Source organism: Carassius gibelio, chromosome B14, assembly GCF_023724105.1.
Source record: "Carassius gibelio isolate Cgi1373 ecotype wild population from Czech Republic chromosome B14, carGib1.2-hapl.c, whole genome shotgun sequence".
In the NCBI taxonomy this organism is placed as follows: Eukaryota; Metazoa; Chordata; class Actinopteri; order Cypriniformes; family Cyprinidae; genus Carassius; species Carassius gibelio.
This window is the reverse complement of record NC_068409.1, coordinates 17,406,795-17,419,784: the sequence shown is the minus strand read 5'-3', so window position 1 is coordinate 17,419,784 and position 12,990 is coordinate 17,406,795. Positions and strand designations below refer to the sequence as shown.

The 12,990-nt window shown below is 36.4% G+C and overlaps 1 protein-coding gene across 4 annotated transcripts in view; it reads right to left on the bottom strand.

Annotated features, from left to right (window-relative positions):
* LOC127971379 (ecto-NOX disulfide-thiol exchanger 2) overlaps positions 1 to 12,751 on the bottom strand; it is a 189,885-nt gene extending 177,134 nt beyond the window's left edge. For 3 of the 4 annotated variants that reach the window (XM_052574358.1, XM_052574361.1, XM_052574362.1), the window contains exon 1: positions 12,529 to 12,750. The gene's annotated coding sequence lies outside the window, so the exon portion shown is untranslated. Of the gene's footprint in view, positions 1 to 12,528 lie in introns of all 4 variants that reach the window. The other variant, XM_052574356.1, reaches the window with a different exon arrangement.
* Between the last annotated feature and the right edge of the window lie 239 nt (positions 12,752 to 12,990).

Below are 12,990 nucleotides of genomic sequence, written 5' to 3'. Positions count from 1 at the left end.
CAGCTTTCAAGATCAAAAAAAAAGATACAATGGATATATTAATTACAGAACAGAAAAATAAAACACGCTCATTTTCAACTCATCATCAAGCTTTGTTTTAAAACAAAAAAACACAATAATAAAGGCACCTGTCTGAATACTGACGGAAGCCCACAGAGCTTGAGCTCTTTCATCTGACGTATCTTTTAAATTAAACAATGCTGATCTGGAATTTCTTAACCTCAAGACACTGGGGTTGGTAAGACTGTTTAAGGTTCTTATACTCCCAAAAGCTACGTTTCTTTGATCATACTTCCAATAAGAGAAGCAGTCTAGTGAAATAATGTCATACAATAAAATAACCGAGAGGTGAGCCCCTAAATCAGCTTTATGGATCTGAGATTTCGTTGAACGCAAAAGACTTTTGTGTTTTAGTCTATGCATAATAGTCTAAAATCTGCCGTCATTTAAAGAGCAGGTCATACGGGTTTCTGAAAAATATCTATTTTGCAGTTATAACGTAGCTATCCTTATATGAAAATAATCTGCAGAGTTGTTACTCAAAAAAAAGTGCATGATAAATAAAGATACAGGGCCCGATCATACACACGGCACAATGTGACGCAAGGTGTGTGTGTTTGCTAGTTTCAGTCCGCCGCTGATCGCAATTAGCAAATGCATTTGCGCCAATTTGTGTTTAAGTTTCAGTTCGCTGCCGTTTGCATTTTCCCGTCCAACGCCACGTCGTTTAATTCGCAAATGCAAAAGAGAGGAAAAAAAGAAGTATAAAAAAAAGTTAAAGAGGCTTAAATTAACCATAAAGAAAGATTTCTTTCAATATATATACGTCTTTTATAAAAATTGCTATAAAATCAAAGCTATACATCTAAATGAGTAATATTCCAAATTATATCAAAACAATTAAGGTATTTATGAATTTTTTTAAGGCACTACATCAAAAAAATAACCTTTTTTAATGCATTTTCCTGTCCCAGATTTATACATTTCGATCACAATATTACTTCTATTACCAATAACTGCCAAATATGGAATATTAAAACCAATGATATGGATTTTGTCAAGATTATAATTTTTTTTAAAGATGTAAAGATGTAAAGATGACACTTTACACCGCCCACCAGGGGGAGGAGCCTACTAAAAGATTTTAAAAGTACCATTTCCACATTAATGCAATATCTGATTTCACAGCATGAATTCTTTGAGCATGAATTATCTAATTTATGATGATTGTTAAAATAATAGAAAATAAAAATAGCATCAATCAATCTGGATAACCCACATCCTGACCTGAAGTATGTCAAACAACTCAAGTTAGTCAGAAAGATATAGGTCTGTGATTCGAATCAGACTGTTATAAATAGCAAAGGCACCCACACGTCGCATCTGTGTATCTGTGTGAACTTCTCCTTCAGGGTTTGAAAGAATGAGTCTTTTAATGTTGCTATATTTATATCTCTCTAGGGATCGACAACAGTCACTTTCTTCATTCCCATGATTTCAAGCAAGAGAAAAAAAAAGTGTACCAGTGTTCAAGTTTAAGAGGATCTGAAAGCAGAGCGGTACACAGATGCTGAACGAGAGCGAGCGATTGAAGCACAATGCAGGATAAACGTCTTTATCTGCACACAGTGCCAATGCAAACAAATCAGCACGACTGTATGCAAAGACGCATGCATTGTTGAAGAGATTTATGCAGATTGCCATGTCATGCAAACAAAGCTTATTATTTCCACTATGTGAAATTGCACTGTGAAAAAAAAAACATTTTGACTGTCATGACCTTCATTTTAAAATGCATGAACTTTGTGACTTATAAAACTTTAGATAGATGTCCGAATGACTGCGAGATCAATTGCACGATTCAATTTCGTCCGAGGATGAACTCTAATGAATTTCGTGAAGTGAATATAATGGTGGTACCTGACCGCTCGTGTTTCCAGGAGCCGTGGCTTAAAGACCAGTGGGATAGCCATCGCTCTGTTGCTCAATCACACCGCCTCTGCAATAGACAGTGGGAGGCCAATTAGAGCATGGAGCTCTCGCTTGAGACGACAGGAGGTGATTCTCTGAGACCCTGATACGGATTATCGCGGCTGAATGACTATAACGCATAAATTATCAGGCTCTCAAGTACAACCCTTCAGGGAAAAGAGATCGCTGATTAAAAAGCACAGCCTATATTTGTGTTGATGAGCTGCAGTGTCCAAACACTGAACATGGCTCCTATAAAAAACATCAGCATTAGTGCTGGCTAAAGCAAGCGGCGCTTTCGCAAGGGTATTGCTCGTACCAAGGGTCAGGGATCTGAACAAAATTATACATAGCGGTTTGAATGAAGGACTTTATTTTTGTCAACACAGTTCAAGGAATAGTTCACCCAATACTGAAAACCTGCTGAAATTTGACTCATCCTCTGGCCATTTGAGATATAGATGAGTGTGTTACTACATCAAAACAGAGAAATGGAGAAATGTAGCATTGCATCAGTGTCTCAGCAATGGATGCTCTGCAGTGAATGGGTGCCGTCAGAATGAGAGCTGATAAAAACATCACAATAATCCACAACACTCCAGTCCATCAGTTAACATCTGGAGAAGATGAAAAGAGACATGTTTGTGAGCGTTTCCGACTAAAATACAAGTCCTCTCCATGATAAAAAAAGATTTTTTTTAACTGGAGAAAGTTTTATTTTAGATTACGGACTCTTTATTAGGCTAAAAGTGACTGTTTAAAGTTGAAATGTCTGAATTCATTTTGTTTCTTACAAACACTGTTAACTGCTGGACTGGAGTGGTGTGGATTATTGTGATGTTTTTATCAGCTGTTCGGACTCTCATTCTGACGGCACCCATTCACTGCAGAGCATCCATTGATGAGACACTGATGCAATGCTACATTTCTCCGAATCTGATGAAGAAACACTATAAATCTTGGATGGCCTGAGAATGAGTAAATAACTATTTGACATTATACATTAATTCAGAATATTTGGAGAATGGTTAAAACGTAAAAAGTTCTAACAGTACTATTTACTTTGCGGTTGTCATTTACTACAGTCAACCAATTGGAACTTTTCTTGAAAATTGTATAAAAACTATATTAAACGAACATGAATACAAAGAGTGTGTTTATCAAAGGCCAAGCCTGTTCTGATGAGCCGATGAAGACTACCAAACAGCCCCCTATTGATCGCTGACACTGACATTCACATCTACATCTCTCTTATTTTCTGACTGCCCTTGAGGGTCAACAATCTTTAGTGATGAGAGACACGACTGGCCCTTCTACAAGATGAACAAATAAAACACCAGCCGAGACAGAAAACAAATGTCTGCTAAACGGAGCTATTGTTTCAAACATTATAATGGCGTTTGTAAAGGACAGCATGTGTGGCTTTCAAAACCGGTTCCGCTGAGGTCAGGGTGTGATGTTTTCTCCTGTCAGGCACTTCAACAACACTGAAAGCAGAAAAAAGCAATATCACAGTAACTCAACACCACCCCCAAGCACTAAAACCCATGAAAAACTGGCTGAGAATGAGGAAATAAATGTGCTAAATATAACTAAAGCCCGTAACTTGGGAACTGTGATTGTTCTATTATAAGATCCAACGGTAACATTCATTACGGTAAGCTTCACTGTTACAGTAGCACTGCTTCCAAGTGTTCGGGATCTGAACAACCTCGAACATGATTCAATTGTTGGCATGTTACTCATCTTGCACAAACATGAATAATATCTTTAATCAAGCAGCTTGTTGAGAAGAGACATGATGTTATTTTAATAAGCTATCTGACTTAAAGGAATAGTTCACCCAAACATGAATTAATTTGATCTTACGGTCCTCAGGCTTCACAAGATGTAGATTTGTTTGTTTCTTCATCAGATCTGGAGAAATTTAGCATTCCATCACTTGCCCACTAATCGATGCTGTGCAGTGAATGGGTGCCGTCAGAATGAGAGTCCAGTGAGAAGATAAAAACATCACAATAATCCACAAGTTTCAATTAACATCTTGAAAAGCCAAAATCTGTGTGTTTGTAAGAAGCAAATTTAGAATCTAAAATCTATTTTAGCTAGAAGCAACTTAAAAAAAATAAATAAACGTAATTACTACATATTCAAACAAACACACAGATTTTGGCTTCTCCAGATGTTAACTGATGGACTGGAGTGCTGTGGATTATTGTGATGTATTTATCAGCTGTTTGGACTCTCATTCTGACGGCACCCATTCACTGCAGAGCATCCATCGCTGAGCAAGTGATGCAATGCTACATTTCTCCAAATCTGATGAAGAAACAAACTCATCTACATCTTGGAAGGTCTGAAGGGGATTAAATTTTCATTTTTGGGTAAAATATTCCGTTTTTAAATTCCAGATCGTTGCCTGCTGGAATTTAAAACGGACTAAACATTTTACAATTTAAATTAAAGGATGAACACAAAATGTTCTGAGACAGTGCATATCAATATAGTTTTATCCAGAGACAACTGATTTTTTTTTATTATTATTAAAAACCCCACTTTGGCCGAGCCATGCAGGTCTACCTCCAACAGCACTTAAAAAATCAACAGTTTATATTATTCAAAATAGTGCACGTCTCAAACTAGTGCAGAAACCCTCTCATGGCACTGCTTTCATATGGATGAGATGAAGACGTCTCAAATGCCTCGGCTCTGACACTCACTGGACGTAATGGAAGTGACGTCGAAACCATCATGGGAGGAAAGTGCAGCTTTAAAAAGAGGACAGGTCTGCGGGGGAAATCCTCCTTAAAGTCAACCAACCACATATGTTCAACGTGCCCACATGAAATGTGTCCAAGTCTGCAGTAAGGACCCTCATCACATTATTCCACCCACTTATCAGATTTTTTTGGTCTGCTTGGACAGTCGTACTCTCAAACTAAGGCCAGGAACACTCTGTGCAAGCATACAAATGCAAATGCTTGGCCAACGCATTCATGAGAGCCATCTTGTCGTACATACTAATGTGAGTTAGTGCGAAAGGTACATTTAAAGCAAAAATGTTTTCTTATAATTCGTATTTCAAAAGTGATTATGATTTCTGCTCTGCCAATTAAGCACATTTGCCCGCTGGTTATTTATACAAAAAAAAATCATTTTCTTGTGACTTTGGCATTATTTTGCATTGGCTACACAGGCTTTTATAATTGGAGTTGCCAAATGTCAAGAGTTTGGAGAATTGGAGAAAACCTCCAATTAGAACATCTCTCTCTAAAAACGAGAACATCATTTGAAATTCTTGGAGATAATCGTAGGATTTTCAGTGGCTTAGCTTTTGAAAGAAGATTCTTGTTGTACCAGTTCTCACAAAATAAAAAATAAAGAGTGTGGTTCAAATTTTGTAAATGGATTCGATTCGAAATAAGTTGCGTATTATTGAACCGTCACTATCCTCTTAGACAGTAGGGTCATTGTGTCAAATCGACCAAATTTCAGAATCGTCCCAGGTCAAATTTCAGAAGATAGATAAACATGCATAGAGATGAAAGCCAAAATATTAAAATGTAATGCATGTATCTTTACTGAGTAACCCTTTATTTTGTAGAAGGCTGAAATGACAAGTTTTCAACAGAGATTCAAATTACAGGATGCTAAAAATCACTTCAGAAAGATGGCAGCATTGTTAAATTATATTTACACAGAAAATGGTAGGTCTACTAGAAAAATCTTGGGAGTTTAGCAATCTTTTTGGCATCATATGCCAATGGTGACCATTCAAAAATGGGAGAAAAGCCCTTATATGGTTCCAGATACATTTCTAGTTTCAGACATTCCCCTTGTAAAACAATAAGTATCAGCTGTATACAACATGAAACCTTTTGGTTTCGAAACTAGCATATGGTTATTATCCAACAATCTGAACAGAGAGGTGCATCTGGGATTGAACCATATATGATAAAGATGCCAGAAGGAAAGTTTATTAAGACATGCAAACTTTGGAGCTTTTTACCATTTTTTAATGGTAACCATTGCCATATATTGCAACAGATTGCTACAGTCAACATATTTCACTTATAGACCTACCAATCTCTATGTAAAATAACTAAAACAATCCTGCTGCCATCATTTCTAAAGTCTTTTTGGCCATCCTATAATTTGGCTCCGAATCTCAGATGAAAACTGAACTCTACAAATAGAGTATTACTCAGTAAATATACACCCATGATGCTTAATATTTTAGCTATTTCTTCATTCATGTATTTACTTCACAAGAAAAATTATCAAGTCAAACATTTAAGTTGAAATTTACTCAGCTATACTTTAGAATTGGAGATGAAGTCTACCCAAGCAGTAACAATGCAAGATCACAGGATCAGACCATTACTTGGGTTTCAGCTTTCATCAGGGAACAGCACTTCCATCTGCAGGCACCTGATCTTGTCAATATTTCACAGTTATCTTTTCAACATTTCCGCAAAGTCTTCTTATGGATTTGCACTTGAACCGGCAGACAAATGTGAAGAAAAAAAAGAAACTAGGCCACTTCCAGTATCACTTTAAAAATGCGTAATATCTAGTTTCTCTCAAAGCTGGAATAAATCCTTAAAAATGCAGCACTGCACAGCTCAGTTGATTTGTTAAAGTAGTCCTGATTATACATGTGTACATATGCATAATTTAATCAGACCAGCAGCGGAAATCTTCAACAGTCCGGAGCAAACCGTAATGTTTCAATGTTTTCCATCGCAATTACGAACCCCCACTTGAAAACACGAATGCATGAACAGAATGAGTCTTGACGAAAACAACATTTGTGAGGCCTACAATTTCAGTCCAGCAATCAAAAGAAGGTCAATCCAGGATCAGGCCAGAACGAGCAGAGTAGCAGCTCAATGTCCGTGGATTCGTTGAGTTTAATGAATCAGAGGACTGCTAGAGTCATAAATGTCTCGTCTTAGAGATATTTGCACAAGTGTCATCTCGGTAAAACTTCTGCTTTCATTAATGTTCCCTGTCGCCTGACTGACATTTACACTGCAGCACTAAAAAAAGATCATACATTGTCGTTTTAATGTAAAATCTACTCTACAACATTTCAATATGCCAAAGGACATTTGTGTTTCTCATTCATGTCTTTAGAAGCAGAACCAGCAATGGGCAATTTCCAGGTTATATTTCACCCCCAAATCAAAAACAATATTATATTGGTTTGCCAAAAAAAAAAAAAAAAAAAAAAGTGCACAAATGTTGTTCTCTGGATTTGTTCAGAACCATTTTCACTGGTGAAGCCAAAAGCAAAAGACAACATTGTGTCTGAAATGTAACTCAGTGTTAACCTTGGTTTTTTATTTTTTTTTATTGTTATATGAAGTCAATATCACATTTGCGTTCTGGAAGTTGGATCACCGAGAACAAGTTGTCTTGCACTGCCTTTTTCTTTCTTTCTTTCTTTCTTGTACATGCATCAGACAGACGTATTTGACCAGTGTGCCATATTGCTGCTTTTCAAGCATCTCTTGCAGGATGGGCACATTTTTAAGACACTGTCAAGTTAAAAGAAATTCAACTTTTAAAAATGCACCTTGAGATTGTGTCCTATTTATGTCTTATTAGAGCAACATCACACTCAGTCAAGCTGAACATTAGCATGAGCTGTGATCAAGCCTAATAAATAATCAGATTTTATAAATTCATCACTGCGGCTGTCATGAGTTAGAAGAAGTAAAGCAGGTGCGCTGAACACTGAAATATCATTGCTTTTTTTAATGTGTGCTTTATTCCTGTTGCTCAGCAGCAGCTCACTGTTCACGTCTTCTCTTCATCTGACGGTTATTTTCAGACGCTTCTAAGTAATTTTTTATGCATTCAAGCCGTTTTAAGACTAGCTTTTCTTGATTTTCTGTTACTACCTACATTCATATGTGCATTCAGCTTCAGAAGAGTGTTACTGGACAGTAGTTTTAGATCTGTAACTGTGATTTACTTTTATAAACACATTTGATCTAAATGAATGTTGGTCATTAATAAAAACTTCGACATTTTTGCTCAGTGTCATTTTTTTTTTTTTTCCATCAAATGCAACTTTCTTCAACATTTTGTTTTAAAATAAATGAAAATAAAACAAACAGATGCATCTATGACTTAAATGTTCAAATGCTTTTGGGGTGCACTAATAATTAATATTATACGACTAAATCATTATAAAATCATTATTTAATTACAAATTCAAAAATATTTTTTGCAATCTAAATAACTGATAAATGCATGCTTTTATGCCGTTATCAAGGCCTTGAAAATATCTTGACAACTCGTTAATGATTCCATCCAGAAATCAAGTCTATTCTGTCTTAAAATGTTAAATTAAGATGTCAAAAACGGTTCCCCATGTAAGAGCTTCTTCAATGAAACGACGAACAGCAAATTCCTACAACGAATTCGTCAGTGACAGGAAGCTTTTAGTATTAAACACACACACCTTCCACTCAATGACCAGCCATGGTTCGTTGATTACCTTATCACAGGAATGTCAAAGAGAAACGAGAGAGAAAAGAGAGAAAAGAGAGAGAGAGGAGCGAGCTTTGTGCATTGCATTTCTGCTTGAAAGAATATTCAAATGACACCGACTATCTCTCAACGACAACGCAATACAACATAAACCAACAAAACAGACAGAGAAGTCACCGGAGCGCTCATGAACGCTCGGTCCTTGACTGAACAGAGCCAACCTTTGAGTTGTGCAAACGTGCTCCACTTAGACACGAGTGTGTGTGTGCGTTTACTGCATTCTGATGAGAAATGCATCTTTATCTAGATTCTGTGGCGCTCTTACAAACATTGCATTGAGCCATATATGTTGAGTGCAACACTTTAATAGTTCTTCTAAGCTGGTAAATGTGAATTAAATCCCTTTATGTGACTGGTATCCAAACCCTCTCGCCGTTAAACATCTCTTTGAATGCTATAAGGCGGGATAAAATGATACACAAAGATGCATTTAAACACTCCAGTAATTTCCTCTGGAACAGCCGAACATCAAACAGGCGTAAGGAAGTAAACACATTCACCGCTGATCCCCGACTTCCTTTAGTCAAACACCAGGCGGGAGTTTCATCTAAGCCAGGATTTGATCTAAGTCTTCTCTGCACAGAGTGCTAAGAGCAGCAAATTGAGCTCTACAAGAACAGACTACAGTGCAACACAAGAATCAGAGGAACACAATGCCTTCTACAGCTCTGATAAAGCTCAGATGAAGAGAAGGAGGAGAGGCTTAGTGGCTTTGAGGAAGGTCACAAATGTATCTCGGACCAGGTGAAACACAGGATGAAGGACTAGAGAGATGCTGGGATGATAAAACCGATAGAAAGACGCTGGAATGAAATGAAAGCATCGCTGTGAGACGTTCACAACTAAAACTAGTGCATGAAGCTCAAACAGGTTCTTTGAAAAGTGTCTGATTCAATTAAAAGATTCGACTCCAAAGAATGATTCATAAATCAGACTTCATTCACTCTGTCATAAATGTGCAGTGGAGAACATGAATTATTAATGGTGCACTTTAAATTCGGCTACAAAAAAGTACACTCTTTTTTTTTTATATATATACACAACAGAAAGAAAAACAAATGAAAGGAAATTAATGTTTTTATGAATTCTGGTGATTACAGATGCTTTTAAATATTTATTTAAATTTAATTTAAACCAGATACAATTAAAATTAAGAACACACAGAAAATTGTTAAATTTAATAAAAACAGAATTTATGAAAAAGGCCCCTATAAACAACATTATTTTACTAAATTTAATACAACTTTTAAAATTGCATTAGAGTATAATGATTTCAGGTAATTAAACACGCTTTTCAATCAATTCAAGTGAATTTAACCATTAAAACAGAGTAATGTTTAAAAATAATAATAATGCAGAAAAATTTAAACCGGGAAAATTGCAATTTAAAAAAAATAAAAAAAATAAAACTGATTTCAAAGGTCCCTAAAATATATATGCTGCACTCGTTCCACTCAATAACAAAATAACCACACTACAAAAATGACAGCTATAAGAAAATAAGCAGTTAGGAAAGCATCTGATCATAATAATATAGAATACATCAGAATAAGAATATTTAACAATATATAGTTTACTTACATATATAACTGTTCTCTCTCTCTATTATATATGTATATATTTAAATAACATTTTTGCTATATACTAATTTTCTTCCATTATCTTAATATAATGCATCATAACCTCTGTATTATGAAACACATTGTACTGCAATACACAGCTGTAGCCAAAACTGAAAACTCATTTTTCTTTCATTGAGAAACGGCGACTTTTAATGATTAAATAGAATTGATTATGTGTGAATAATTGTCAACATTTCATGCACACTATGTGGATGGATACACTAGACAAACATGTCAGCAGTGATCAATAATCAATAATCAAAAAGTGCTCGTTTAAGATATCAGTCACAAAATGTAATATGGTTGAATTTATCAGAAGAAAACAACAGCATTGACAGCATACAAGCTTAATTACACAAATGTTATTGCCCTTTTGTGTGTGTGTGTGTGTGTGTGTGTGTGTGTGTGTGCGTGTTCAGCTTTTGAACAGTAAACAAATCACTTTGGTGCATCTCTATGAATTGCAACTTAATTTTTAGTCTGTTAATCACACAGAAATTAATGTATATCATTAGAAGTCTCTGAACATAATGCACAAATGATTTACTTTTGTAGCTATTTGAGAAAGGAAAGCTCTGGTCCTCATCACTGTTCCTGCATTTCTCAAAGTCTCTAAGAGAAGATTTAAGAGGTTTGCATCTCTGACAGAGAGAGAAGTGACTGGATGAAAGAATGACAGAAGTGTAACACGCACTGCTTTCGATCGATAACGCTCTGCAACAAAGAGCTCGCATTCAACAGAAACAGCTGTGGTTTGCACAATATCAGAATTAGCTCTCTGCTTCCCACGGAGACTAAACAAGCCAAACTTTGATTCACAAGAAATCATATTATTGACAACGAGGCCTATAACTGTCATGCACTGATACCCGCCGGTGGTTGTGCATTTCTCTTGTGCTTTACATGTGAATCATACAGATGTGATCCGACACTCACGCGCTCCGCACCCCAAAAACACTGAAACCTACAGAGCACAGAGAAAACAAGAAGACAGGGAGCGATTCAATTACTGCTCCACCAAGAGCACACCTGCCTGAATATTAAAATGATCATAAAGCATAGTTAACAACAGTTTAAATGCATCACGTCGCTTCACTCTGAACATTTACCCAAATATCTTAGTGCTCAACGGTCGCAAGTCGTACCACACAATTCAACTAATTATTTATAATTACTTTCTAATAACTCTGCTGACAGTCAACCAGCACGAAGACTAAATTAATCAAAGCAAATCTAACAAATATGAGGCGAATACGTAATACAGTATTATAATATTGCAGCTTAGGTTAAACTGATCAAGAAAAGAAAAGAAAAACGGACACTGATATGAAATCTTGAGATCTGAATCATAAGAAAATTCTTTATTAAACCATACACACACACACACACACACACACACTAACAACTGCAATCAATAAGGATGTTTATTGTAAATGCATGGGTTCCAGTTCAGTTCATATACTCTTGGCCACAAAAGTGTGGGCGTTTAAATATATATATATTATGTGTGTATATATATATATATATATATATATATATATATATATATATATATATATATATATATATATTTTTTTTATTATTATTATTATTATTATTATTATTTAAACCATTTATATTCCGAAATAAGATAAAATAAAATGCAATAAGATGATCTTTCAGCTAACTAACTTATCGGTCCTCAGCGTATCACGAATCAAACACCTGTCTCGATCACTGAATGAATCATTCGGGAACGAATCGTTCAGACCGTTACAACCGGCTCGAAGGGTTCATTTAAAAAGATCCGACTCAAATGAACGATTCGTTTCGCGAATCATTAAGCCCGATTCTTCGGGGACTGCTGTGACGTAACAGAAGGAAGGCGTAAAACAGTTTAGCTTGACAAACTAGTGTTATCATTCATGATAACCATAGTTTACACAAATTTCTATAATTATTGTTCTTTTTTCTGAAACGTTAATGAACATGGCATTTCATTTACGCAATATTTTGTCTTTGTTTTTTGCAACAATGCTTAACAACTCAAACTTATCCTAGTTTATTATGTAGCACCTATAATAGCATTTTGTAGCTGGACAATTTTTCATGTAAGAGAACCTTTAAACTGTCTAGAGACATTAAGACGCTTTACAAATTACTGGAATTAATCTCAAAACTAGTATAATAGATTCCGTACACCTTGCATTCGCGTTATTAAACATGACGTGTTAAACTAAAGCGTTTAGAAGCGCAGTGCGACGCGTTCTGGAACATGATACAGTTGCGCTTGAAATCACACGGAAAAGCGTCAAGTTGAGCTTCAGTGCCGCAGTGCACGAGAACGATCTCCCTGTGTGTGTGTGTGTGTGTGACTTCCACGAGCGCTCACCTCAGATGAAGAGCGAGGAAGTGTCCAAGCCCACCGCGGAGAACATTAACACTCCCGAGCCGGCGACAGTCTCCGGTGCTCGGCCGCTGAGCTGCGCGGGGCTCGCCGGTGAACGGGGGTGTTCCAGCGCATGCAGGGGTCCAGCTGGGGACTAGAAGAGCCAGCGAGCAGTGTCTCTGCTGTCAGAGCGGAGGTAAACACGAGGCATTGTGGGAATCTGGAGGAGAAACGTGCTTAATCACGTGGGGAAGCACACAGCGACATCTAGGGTGCAACATTGTTTCAAATAGACACAGACAAAGTATCATTACACCAGGCGTTTTATTTGGGCATGGTACTAATATGGTAATATTTGAGAGTCTTCATAGGGATTTTAAAGGATTATTTGTGTGCATATTGACAGATCACTGAAAGAAAATCCACATTTGGAAAAAAAAACAATCAAAATATCATGGATTAAAA